Genomic DNA, 14,197 nt, shown 5'->3' with positions numbered 1-14,197 from the left:
AAGGAAATTATTTAGGAGATATAGAATTGGAACAACCAAATGTTAAGATTCTACAATTTTCATCACTTGCCTAAGTTTGATAGTTGAGAATAAGTTCGTCATCCTCCCTATAGTATGTTTCGATGGCTTACACATCCACAAAATTTCTAGTGTCTCAAATTTGTAGAAGATGAATTGTTTGGTAGTGAATGGACATGATTGACAATAAATCATCATATAAAAAGACTCCCATGTGAAGCGTGAATAGCAAAGGAAATGAATATGGGTGATAGGGAAGAGAATTCAATAATAGAGGCTCTTAACTTTAGTTATAGTCATGATACGAGTGATGCACAATTGCCTCCTAGATTCACGTTCCATCCCACTGATGAAGAGCTCATAAAACATTATCTCATTAGAAAGGTTTTCGATAGCAATTTCACAGGAAGAGCCATTGCTGAAGTGGATCTCAACAAGTGTGAGCCTCAGGGAGGGTTCAATTCCCTCCTTTATTATTCACTATGCGTATAATACACACTAATACATTATAGTTTATGCTCTCAACATTTGCTTGATCAGAAGGCCCAGAGCTGGGACCCCAACACCTCTAATCCATTAAAAATGTTGGATTTAGTTATTGTGCCAAAAAAGTAACTTTCAAGGGATATTCCAAATATATATATAGAATGACAACAAAAGTGTAGAACCATATCCTTTATAAATCCATTATACTTCTATTGTATAAGAAAAGTTATAGCTTGACATGTAAAACCTACTCATAATGACCTATACTGCCATTGGAGGGTCCCATATTTCTATCCCTTTACAATACCTTAGGCTAGTAAATAGGAGTTCTTCTCAAGTGTGCAACCAATAGAGCCCAATAGCTTTATCACATATTTAGTTTAGAGTTCATCATGAGACCTATTGTACCTATAGATTTATCTATATAACACACATATATATCTAGTGATAAGTAGATTAAATCTTGGATTTCTATATCACTAAATCAAAATGGTATCATAGAAGATGATGTCCAACAAGGATAACTACAACATTCCAAGGTTATGTAGAGAGGTCTGGTCATCAGACAGTAATAAGCCATCACAGTTGTAGATTGCACCGGCTTGACCAACTTCTTGCACTAATATCAGCATAAATGAAGAAAACCCAATCTGAGGAAGAAATGTTTTCTTCTAAGATATCCAAGATTAACTAGCTGATTGTTATGTAGATAATAAATTAAAAAAGCATATCGATGTTCTCAACACGATAAGGGCAACAATGCCTAGGAAAAAGGACTAGAATGATGAAAAATTTGAAATTTGCCTATTCCAGAGAAAAAATGCATCTCCCCTTTCAATCTTAAAGTTTAGTTAGATAGCTCAAAAGTTAGGAATGATTAGCAATGCAAGTGTAGCAAGCTACCCCATGTGGGAGTACATGTTTGAACTTAAATGAACCCTTATTAGTTGTAAGAGCCTATTGTTTTTTGAGAAATGCATGCCAGGCATTAGCAATAATCCAGGATCTGTGCAAATACCTGCTTCCTTTCTTTGAACCAGAAGCCCCATCTTTGGATGACATGCTTGTTATTATGAAAGAAATAGAAAAACCCATTTGTTAACAAGGTGGAAATAGACCAATTGGGCAACAAAAGACCTGGGTACATATTCACACAAACCTTTAGTTCTAGCCTTTGATCGATCATCAGGATTGATAGTTCCTCCTTGTACAAATGCTTTGCCACCAAGTAGATCATCTGCCTTGAAAGATTCCACAAACTCTTCATACAAGTGAGATACTTCTTCATCTTCTCTTTGCACCACAAGAACAAATCATACAAGATAGCTTAACAAGGAGATTATATAATCAAGAAAAAAAAATTTGTTCATGACTAAATCTCAAAGTCAATGATATGTACCTTTTTCTTAGCCTCCTCTCCTTCTCTAATCAAATGGTATCTGTTGAAAACGTGGCTATTTAAGAACAAGTAGATTTCCACAATCCAGGAGATTTTTGCAACTTATCAGTTGTGTAAATATTTTTTCATCAACCTTTTAGATAGAAATGACTGAAGTCTCTTCACCTCATTTTTGAGCTCCAAATTTGGCAATGAAAACATAATGGAAGGTTTTATCACATAAGTAAATCTTTGCCTTACGTACAACAATTAGATGCATCTGCAATATATCATAATACCAAGACTAAGCTTAATAGTTACAAAAAAAATTCACACTAACAAACAACTCATGACCTCTACTTCCAGAATTCCTCCTCCTTTGAATAATGTTAAGTAAATGAGCAAGGAGACTATCCTCCTGGTCTTTGATCTAATCATTATAACCATTGGATTGGATGGAGCTTTGAACATTTTTTAGCACTTTTGGAAGGGAATCCTTATTCCCAAAAAAATGTGATCAAAGGATGATTTATTCCATTTCTTCATGTTGGGTTTCACAAGTCTAAGTTTCTTGACTAATCTATACATTGTAGTATCATCAATATTGATGCTTTGGCTACCTTTAACCTATTTTTGCAATTAGGGAGCTTTAGCCACATCTTTTCAAAGTGGAAAGGGATGACCTTCCCAAGATCTCCAACTAGAAAACAATTGGGAAGCAGTCAGAGTCAATGAGAGAGATAAAAGAGAGCACGCTTTAGACATTAACCATTCAGGAGAAACAAAGAAAGATCCAATCTAACTTAGATATGATTAGTTTCAACCCTTCTATTTGATAATATCTAAGAGCCACTCTAAATGTCCAAATCCAAAAGAGCATGATCTTGAATGAAATCCATTAAATCAAAATGGCTATCAATTGGATCTATGAACCTCTCATCTGTCCCATATCTTCCAATGGAGTATTCAACTCTACAATAACCATCCAACACAAATTAGGTTCAGAAGATCTGATATAGATGTTAGACAACCCATCCCCAAGTTCAATCTCTGCCTGTCATTTAATAATTATGACACAACAAAAATCAGATATACTAGTTTCTTATGGAAGTACTATGCTTGAACTCTATATGATTCTTTCATAATTTAATACATAGACAGACTTCATTTGGGTGGGTCCAAACCTTGATCTTTTGGTGTTCTTCATTCTTTGGATCAAAAGAGTCAGTCATACACCACTCATATGCTGCAAATAGTTGACCAGGCTTAAGTACTCTTCTTATCTCTTTATAGCAGTCAACCTTACTCACCGGTTACATAAAGTTTGTGAGTATTGAGAATAAGGCATACAAGTGTAGAGTACTATAACAACTAAATGAGACACTTATGTCAGCTTCTCAGTCAGTTACAAAAAAACCTTTCATGATGAAGCATAAATTGCAGAAATAAAAATTTGTGTATCTTAATCAATGGATAAATTTTGCATACTTACCAAATCTAGGGCATGACAAGTAGCCTTAATTGCATATTTTGCATCAAAAGAATCATTTGCAAAAGGCATCTTCATGAAATCTCCCTACAAATCATATATCACAAATCAATTCTCATACATAAACAGTTCACTGACTTTACCCAACCTAAATTTTTCATCTGATGAATACACTTGTAGAAGTTTCAATTAAGAAGAGTTGCAATTAAATTTATAACTTAAATACTTGATTAAGACCTCTTAAAAATTAGATGAACAGAGCAAATAATGTTAGACCAATAGGAAAATAGTATTAGAAAGGTAAAATAAATGTAAACAGTAAGAAAAGAAATATTATCTCAACAAATATCTTCGACTTCACATATACTTTGACATTTGTGAAAAGATTTCTAAAATATTCATAATACAACTAGTACTGTTACCACCATCCAAATTTTCTTAGCATAACATATATGGCCCTGGTTTGTCCATTTGACCCATTCATAGCATTCAAGTAACATTTCTATTGAATGAAAATAGCTACATCAATCTACAAAATAATTTTGATATGAATTAGGAATATAAAATCCTTTCTTTCTTTTGAGCTTCACTTGGAAGTTGGAAATGAATTACTAAAAGTCATAATTTGGTAACAAGAAAAGCTGCTTTGTAAGCATCCTTTAAAACTAAGATTTGAAGAGATTGTTGAAAGATGTAATTTTAAGAAACAAATGATTGAACAAGAAATCAAGTAAAATAACCTTAACAAAAAAGTACATCATAATACATTACTCATACAGAATAGACCCTAGAAGCCAAAGTGTAGGAGTGGAAAATATGTTTTAATAAAAGTTTCTATGGAATAGATTATAAATTATAATATTCACCTTTTGCAATAAAAAGGCTAAAAAAGAGTAGCCAACAGGTAGCCTAGTCTATAGATTTACAATTACTCTGGTATTGAGATTTCTTATTGTTAGAAGTTGTAATCTTTCCTTGGTATGTTTATAAGCCAAGGTTTAACCTCCCTTTTTTTTTGTTATAATATATTAGGATATAAGCCAAGGTATCCTAATATATTTCTTTTTTGTCCTTTTTCCACTACATCTTATTTTGTCCTCTAGTGGAATATGTGAGGACAAATATTTATTGTAATTTGTAATTTAGATTATTCCTCCTTAAGAGGAATCTCACACTTGGCCTCACACACTTATGAATGGTTGCATTCATAGACATGGGAGTTACATTCTAAGTCCTCTCTCTCATCTCTATTTAAGAGATGACCATCCTCTCTCATTTCTAATGAAGTTTCTTCCTCTTCTCAATTATTGTATGAGCGATTGCTCTCTCTCTCTCTCTCTCTCTCTCTCTCTCTCTCTCTTCTTAGGCTTTTCATGCCTCATTCATAATGTCACAAGGGGTTTTCTTTGCTTTCCCCTTTTCAAAGATCTTGTCTCATGGTGTTGGATCTTGAAGCTTTCTCTCTCCTATCTTAAGGTAATATCTCTTCATGCATTAGCTCACTTAGATTCTTTCCTGGTATTGCTTATTTACATATTTCTTTTTCCATTTCTAACATGGTATCAGAGTAGTTTAATGTTTGTTTTTGAGTGTTTGCATGAAGGTACGATTCGAAGGAGACTCTTGAGAGAGATTTCACTAATTTCTTTTTTAATCTTCTTAAGTTGGAAGAAAATGAATTTTTTTTCTTTTTGGGTTTGGCTGGTTTACCGCCAAACCCGATTAACTTCTATTTGCTCTAATTTGTGTAGGTTACTTCTTATTTTCTATTAGTTTTCATCTAACCCCTTTTGGTAAGCTTGCTGCCAAAGGGTTTTCCTATCTAGATATCAATTTTTTTTACTCTTGTTTTGGACGGCGTGCTGCCAAAACAAGAAGCATTTATTAGATAACACTTATATTAAATTGTGCAATTTGTTTAATTTTAAATATTTTATATATTGATTCTACTTATCATCTAATTAAAATAATCTTCTTCAATTATATTAAACAAATTATTCTAAGTGTGATTGTTAAAAATAAACTTAGAAATTTTAAAACTGTTCCGGGCCTAAATCTGTGCGGCTTCTTCAATCCGCCTATTGTTGGCACCGATTTATGAGCTGCCTTTGTTGCCTGTTGCTTCCGAGGAGCCTTCCTTCCTGTGGATTTCCTTGCTGTCTGCTTTGTTCTTGCCATCTCTTTTGGAGAAAGAGGCTGAGCCGTAGAGATAGTGAAGTAGAGGCAGCGGACAAACAGCTTGCATGAATCTGACAATACATTTGATCGAGTACGAGAAATACAAGCATGGTCTTCAGCACATGCACTGACCTCCATGATGTGTACACATAAACTTCACAATGAAAAAAAACATCCCTTCTTCATATTTTATGCTACTCATAAGCAACATAAATGCTATAATTTACTGCAGCATTCGATGACTCTCATCTATGCTTTTATTTAGAAACAATATATCATCCTTTCCTTGTGATATGTCTGTATTTACATTCTGATTGTACGCTACAGCTTCAGACATGCAAAGTTCAGTTAACTTATGGTAAACTTCTAACAAGCATATTTAAGGTTCGTTGCTGATCCTCAGTCACTACTGCTAAATTTGCTTTTATGGCCTCCAACTCTTTTATTTGCAACTCCACCATTCCAATGCTTTGCCACTAAAATTCTAAACCAAGGGCATCTTTTTCAACATTTGATAAGAAAAGCCTTGGCATATCCTTGAGATACCCATACTGCTATATTCGTTGTGCTTGTTCTTACCATTGGAACTGCACTGTTTACTGTATTTGTTCTGCACCCTTTGTAATCTAATCAGTCGAGTGCTGTGTATAATGACGACTGTAGTGGAGACTTTAGAGGAAATGGCACCAATCTTCCATTTCAATAAGGTATGCTTGCTCATCTCTGTAATTATATGTTAGATTTACAGTAAGTCCAGGGTTAGGAGGATTGGGCTCCAACATATATGGCAGCCGGATTTTAGTTTTTGTTTTTCCACTGCAAATTGAGGCAAAAATTCTACCTCTTCTGCCCTACCTACGTGTGCCTCCCTCTTGCCTTAGCTATTTTTCAAATTCAAGAGAATCAATCCTTAATTTAGAACTGATTTTATTCTCTCTATGTGTGTTCATCATTAGCTTTTTATTCTGTGCTATTTCTACAGTATTTACATTTAAAATGTCTTCTTTTAAATCATTTTTATTCTCTCCTTTTATGCAGGCACTATCATTGTGTAACGTCTCTCACTTTCATCTTTCTAAACATTTAATTATCATGATTCTCTTTTTTGAGATCTCATATTTCTCTATCATGATTCTCCTTATTTTTTAAAAGCAAAAAATCTACTGCAATATCTTTTCAAACTATGACATTTAAATAACATGAGGATCCTTTCAAATTTTGGAAGCACATGGTTTAGTTTAGTAACTTTAGTTTTTAGTAAAAGTTTGAACAAAAAGTTTTAAAACACTTTTTTAATTCACCTTTTCAATTTTTTTAAAAGAATATGATATTTTAAGTAAAAGTTTTAATATTAAATTTTATTTAGTTTTTTCTTATAGTATTGTCTTTTGTGCCTAAATCATTTTAAAAAAAAAAATTTCTTATATGATTTTTTTTGAAAATGAGCTTTGTACAAGATTTATAATTTTCTCAAACAAGTTTTTAAATTTTGTTTGGAAAATAATTTAATTTTTTATATATTTAATTTTTATTTATAATTTATATGAGGCTTTTTACTAGGACTATTGAGTTTGATTACATCAAATAGTGTATTAATCTTTCTGAGGTAAGTATTGATTAATCTTATAATCCCCTCTAAAAATGAAATATATAAGACATCCTTTGTTCCTTAAATATATAAGACTTTCATCCAAGTTCTTGATCTCCTAACAAGGAAAAGTATGTGATCTATTTGGCTTTCATATGATTCTATTTTCTATGATTTTAATTGTGTGATTTGATAGCATGATATTTTTGGTTTAATGGTATATTTTAGACATATTTATTTATGTATATATGGGTGCACACATATATACCCAAATAAATATATAATTTTTTATAACTATTGATATATACTTTCAGAAAATGAATTCAATACTCATGTTTACCCTCAATGGAGTTTTATACCTGATATCCATATTTTACTTTTTCATTGATAAAGCTAAGTAATTAAAAATGATCTCTGCACTTACCTTAATTTCGATTGGATTATGGGTTATCTTACACATTTTCCTTCAACTGTATTGTGACATTTTTGATATGCATATAGTTGCACTATTATGCTTTTATAGCATCATTCTATGCCCATGTTGGCACTTTATGATTTTATACCATTGATTTACATGATTTATATGATATTCTTTTTTGAGTTGCATAGGGAGCCAATTTTTCAAGGTTAACTATGTAGGTCCCCTCAGTATAACTGATACATAGTTTCCTTATCTGGCCCATGGAGTATCCCTCCATCCTATATTGGTATGCACTCATTTTATATGGAGTTTCCCTCCATTTGATCCTATTTGTTCTACTTTGGAAGGTTAATATTTATGGAGTTTCCCTCCATGTTGTTCCTCAATGCGAGGATGATATTTTATGGGGATTTCCCATTCCATTCTCCTTGTCTCCTTGGTGTATGCTCCTAGTTGTGATTTATTCATGGTATGACTTCCTACACCTTGCTCATTTTTTTTGATAGGTGACGAGGCTACCATATCTTGGAGCACTCCAATATTGGAGACTCTATTTGAGAAAGTTGTTTTTGACCCATGTTGATCTTTTTCCTCATGGCAATGATGTTGCTTGTCCATGATGGATTTCCAATTTTGAAGGCAATATGTTGTTACATCTTGATAATCCATTCATTTGAGTATCCTAACAAAATCATGATAATACTAATTTGATCAGCATGCCTCTCTTTTTACTTTATTTTTATATATTAATGTGATAATGATCTGCATACTTTATTGCTTAGATCATGAGTCATGCATGTTATGGATTGATCACCCATTAACTTGTAGTGGGATGATTCATTAAGTGGACTATCTATATCCATGTGATTGATGCACATATCATTAGTTGGCCTTGTCTGTGGTCATTAGTACATTAGTATAATATACTTTTCATGAGATTATTGATCAAACTTTTTTGTACTTATTGATAATATTTGAGCATATACTTTATCTTGATATCAAGTTATCTTCATTGTTTTGTGGTAATATGTTTTATTTTTCTCATTGATTCTCTATGAGAGTTTTAGTATCCTTATTCAAAAGGATTTCTAATTTGAATATAAGATGAAATACTTCTTGTGGATAGTTGTCTCATTTCTTGTCTCTATGTTTTTCAGGTAATCTATCCAAGCACATACAAGACAATATTATTTGGTGTACATTTCATGACCTATCCACTTCTCTACTGGATCTACGAAGATCTACCTACACTCACAGAGACCTTTTGCATAATTGAAGACATTCTTAAAGATCAAGTTGCTGCTATTTAGCATTTCATTGTAAATTATGGGTTTAATACCCTTTTATGTAATTACCCCAAGTAAAGATTAAAGGGGGGTGTTAGAAGTTGTAATCTTTCCTTGGTATGTTTATAAACCAAGGTTTAACATCCTTTTTTTATTTTTATAATATATTAGGATATAAGCCAAGGTATCCTAATATATTTCTTTTTTTTCCTTTTTCCACTACATCTTATTTTGTCCTCTAGTGGAATATGTGAGGAAAAATATTTATTCTAATTTGCAATTTAGATTATTCCTCCTTAAGAGGAATCTCACACTTGGCCTCACACACTTATGAATGGTGGCATTCATAGACATGGGAGTTACATTTTTACTCCTCTCTCTCATCTCTATTTAAGAGATGACCCTCCTCTCTCATTTCTAATGAGGTTTCTTCCTCTTCTCAATTATTGTATGAGCAATTGCTCTCCCTCTCTCTCTCTCTTCTTAGGCTTTTCATGCCTCATTCATAATGTCACAAGGGGTTTTCTTTTCTTTCCCCTTTTCAAAGATCTTGTCTCATGGTGTTGGATCTTGAATCTTTCTCTCTCCTATCTTAAGGTAATATCTCTTCATGCATTAACTCACTTAGATTCTTTCCTGGTATTGCTTATTTACATATTTCTTTTTCCATTTCTAACACTTATATTCAATTTGGGATTTTTTTTTTGTTCATTACAAGGATTCTCTATTTTTACTTGCATAATATGGACCATAAAATTTGCCCAGAGTCCATAGGAAATGTCATGCAAATAAATTTTCTGACATTATCTTCAACCAATCATATACAACACCGCTATGCCACATCTGAAAACCACATTTGTTGGAATATATCTAATATAAGGGTTAACTATGGCATCAAATTTATTGTATCTTTATGTATATCTAAAACATCCTTTACCTTTATCTCCATACCTCTGTGAACAGTACTAGAGTTTACCCTCCCAATAACTATTCGTCCTTTGTGTTCATCAAAATCCAAATTTTTTGCCTACAACATTCAACCACATTTGTTGATAGGTTATAAATTTGTTAATTTATTCATAATAAATAACCTTTTCAACCATTGTAAAGCGCTATGGAGGACCTGGTATTAATTACTAGATTCAAACAAAACCAGGGTAGAAGTTGCATTGCTCTGATATCAGATCAATCCATTTTTAGTAAAAAAATAGATACAACCGTTACAACTATTTGACTTAGTAAATAAGTAACTATTCTATTCAAATTACAATATTCCTAAATAGTAGTTGGCATGCTCCATGTAGAAACACTATCCTCTACTCGAACAACTTGATGTATGTGGCCAAGTTCTTTTTGCTGGCAGTCTCTCTTAATTTTTTATCAATCCATTAACCCTCTAGAGTGCTTTTCTAACTCATTGTGATCACTTGCTTTATCTACTACAATGAACTAATGAATTTTATTAGTGTGTCCTTAGCATTACAAACTGTAAGATTCCTATTAAATTCCTTTATGGATAAGCTGCAGATTGCAAGGAAAAAACACATTGGGGAAAGATATCATTTAATGTGAAATTGTCAGTGCTTCCACTGAAGAATAGTTTTCTGTTTGTTTAAGTAACAAAAAAGGAAATCACTTGTTAGAAGGTAATTTTGGTCATCCATCCATCTTTAGATATTTTTCTATGCATAGATTAATTTTGTTTCTTAGAAATGCTAAATATTTTTGAGTTGTTTTTTCATGTACGACAATCAAGTCTAAAATTTCTTTGCAAAGTTCTTCTAAACATTTTGCTAGCACCATTTGTTCCATCAATCTAGACATAAAGCTGAATGGAAATGCCAATAGCATAAGCTTGCCAAGAAAGAATGGAGAATAGAAAGAAGCCCTTCATTGAAGACTATCAAGAAAGGAAAAAATGTTGGGAACATGATAGAGTCCCACTTAGTTCAACTTGAAGGCATTGATGAGTCAAAAAGACTTCGGGAGGATTAGCAGCATTTCCTATCAAAGTTTCAGTGCTTCTCTGAAGAACTCTTCCATGAATCATTTTGTCCCATTAGATTTCTCATACATGTATTCAACAAAAAGAATAGTGGGAAGATCCTCAGAGTGATGGTCCTGACCTTTTGAATACACTAGAATTGCACTTCCCATAGCAATATCTCCATCAGTAGAAACCATCTTATACAAGGGTTCTCCAAATGATGTTTTACCAACAGATTGGCCCACCCATTTTATATCTTTGCTACTCAATCTGCCTCTCCCTATTCTAATGATAGGGGAGAGTTTAGTTTTGTCCACCACAATCAAATCAGTCTCTTCCTCATCCTCACTATCTTCCTGAGCTTGTTCTTCCTCATCTTTCTCACCATTCTCACCATTTTCCTTCTTTATTTCATCAGATATAGAAATTGAGTAGTACTCACTCCAGATGCGATTTATCATCTTTGTAGTAGTTGCACACATTTCTTGTTTTCTGATAGTTTCAGGCCATGCATTAGCCCTAGTATTCAAATTCTTTTCTTTGACTATGACTCCCTTTTTTGTGAAAGATAGTTTTGTATCATGTCTTTGTTCCATATTAATAGAAAGGCCTATCACAAAGGCACTCCTTTGTATGCATTCATTTGGATACTCTGCAAACTACTAAAAAATGATTTGACCATGAAAAACAACATACCTTTCTACAACATCCAGATTGGGTGAGATAAAAATGGGCTTAGTTTTGTCTAGGCTTACCAGTTTCCTAATCACATCTGAGAAAGGAAGTTTTGAAGCACGACTCTGCTCCTCCAGCAATACAATTATTTTGATTACAAGCATGTTAGTTTTTAGAATGGGTTTACACCATGGTAAATATTTCTTAGAAGGCTTCCCAAGCCTATACCAAGCACCATCAATGCGTATTGATATGAAGAACATATTTGCTCCAAATTCTATCATCCATTCCTTGATAGCACTTAAATATATGTGAATCCCATGCAGCTCATTATCTTGACAATTTTTATGCCCTCCAGAGTCATTATCCAAACAATAGTTACTACCATCATCTTCTGTCATGACACTTGAGCCAAATATTGAAACATTTGTCTCAGACAACCAAGCATTGGAAGAAGTTCCAAGGGAACAAGCCTGGAATTGGAATTGTATAAAGACCAATCATGCAACATCTTGTGGGGTAGATCTTTAGGATCTAATATATATGAATCATCATAAAAAAGATATTCATCCATTTCATCTTCAGTGGCCTTATAATATGCAGGCAATGGATAATCATTTGCAATTTCATTTTCATTGATTTTGATGTAGAACTTCTTCTTGCCTTGAGACTTTTGACTTGGTCTTGTAGCCATCCAATCATTCTCCTCTTGCATCAGTCTTGCAAGCTTCTCATCCTCGTCATAGACAGATGAAGCAATAGCAATAGTACTAGTAGAGCTCTCTTTAATTTGTATACCAATAGGCCTCATATATTTTGATTGAAGACACTCCTGCTCTAGAGCTACAAGAGCAGGCAAACCAGTAAAAATCTGATCACCTTCTTCAAAATTCCTATCCAAACCAGTTAGTTGTTTTACAATTAAATCTCCCTGAGAAAGTATGAAATCTCTCCCACAAAAGCTTCCTTGAAAACTCTTATTAAAAGACATAGATCATGCAACATGCACCACCAATTCATCCAATTCTAGTTCAGGATTACCTCCATCAGGCTTGGAAAGAGCCTTGTATACCTCAACAAAAAGCATTGCTTTTCATTTAGAATACTAAAGAACTTCTTATAAGAGCTAGCAGGCTTTACACACACATACTCTGCTACCTCAGTTTGAAGCCATATAACAAGAGACCCATTTTCATATCCTATTATGGACCATGTTTCCACAACCCCAAACCCCTCACAATGAACCCCTTTTGATTTATCCAATAAACCTTCCTTTGGAAAAATTAATCCAAAAATATAAAGATCCATAGCATACACCATTTCTATTGGCTGAGAGGCACCCTGAGAATCATGGATTATAAAATCTATCAAGTGTCATTGTGGAGGCATTTCTTCCTAGTGTTGTTCATTCACTGTTAAACTAATGGCAAGCTCCTCCTCTTCCATGGTTGTTTCCTCCTTGGCTTCAATGATTGAATCTTTTGCATTTAGATGAAGTGTCTTTTCCTTGTAATTCATCATAGTGATTGCTCATTTGGGGTGTTTTCTAGCTAGTTTAGGTTCACCCTCATCTTGAACCTCGACCACATTAGCTTGGTTTTTACCAACTTTCTTTTTGGGTCTCTTTAGGCCCATATCCTCTGCACTGTCATAATCCCTTCCTGATGCCAAGTATTTCACACAGTCCTTCCAGCTGTAAAATTTCTCCCTTGCTCTCCCATGAAGGGCTTATGTATCAAGGGAAAAATGTATGAACACATCGTTTAGGCAAATCTAGTACTTGAGTTAAATAATGAAGTGTGTCTTATATTATTCAAAACTTGCTAAAGAATACATTATTTGAAAACAACAAACCCAAGATTCCTCTCCCACCCAGAGAGATATTATTATGTATGTGTTCAAGTATCTCATTGGGCCAACTTATGTTACTTTTCTAAGGTCCCTATGAGTGCTTCTTTCCATTGAAAAAGAAGACAATTCAAGAACCTAGCTCCTTTTCCATCAACCATCTGCTTGCAAAGAAAGAGTTTTTCACTAATAGAAGTAGAACTCAGTCACCCCAAAAAACCAAGGTCTGATTAATCTGAATTCATGGTTTCTCCAAGAAGCCATGGGCTTCTCATGAGGAACTCCTCACAGTAGTGCAAATTAGAACTTCAGATATGCTTTCCCCAAAGAGAATCCTCAGATATGCAAAGAAGAGTTACTCTTTGACAAAGATAACATTCTCAGTCAAAAAAAAAAGCAGAAAAATCTTGATGCTCAAAGAACCAACCCTTATATGCAACACACAAAAACCCTCCACAAATAGAAAAATTTAAGGATTTGATTCCAAGAGAACTGGAAATCATCAATACCAATACAAAATTAAATGGTTTGAAAAGAATATACATCACAGTCTTTTGAAAAAAGCAAGAGAATAATCAACCTTTTCAAAGTGAGCCATTGTTATATGCACCAAACATGGAACTATGTATATACGCACCAATATTACAAGGAATGCCTTACATTGAAATCACTTTTGTCCTATGATGAAATTGATCCAAACCAGGCATTGCAGTCTACTAAGATATTTGTTTCCAAAGGGAGACATTCACACAATTAGCAAGGTTGGATTTTTAGTCAGTTCAATGTTTGGTTTGATATGAAATTTCAAAGTCTAGAAGGAATTACTCTAGTAAGAAGCAAAAT

The 14,197-nt window shown here is 33.4% G+C and overlaps 1 pseudogene; it reads right to left on the bottom strand.

Annotated features, from left to right (window-relative positions):
- Positions 1–10,747: 10,747 nt before the first annotated feature.
- Positions 10,748–13,027, bottom strand: LOC149559286 (DNA (cytosine-5)-methyltransferase 1A pseudogene; annotated as a pseudogene).
- Between the last annotated feature and the right edge of the window lie 1,170 nt (positions 13,028–14,197).

The sequence above is a fragment of the Cupressus sempervirens genome, chromosome 5, assembly GCF_028749045.1.
Source record: "Cupressus sempervirens isolate cs-2001-9-10 chromosome 5, ASM2874904v1, whole genome shotgun sequence".
In the NCBI taxonomy this organism is placed as follows: Eukaryota; Viridiplantae; Streptophyta; class Pinopsida; order Cupressales; family Cupressaceae; genus Cupressus; species Cupressus sempervirens.
This window is presented reverse-complemented; position numbering and strand designations above follow the sequence as displayed.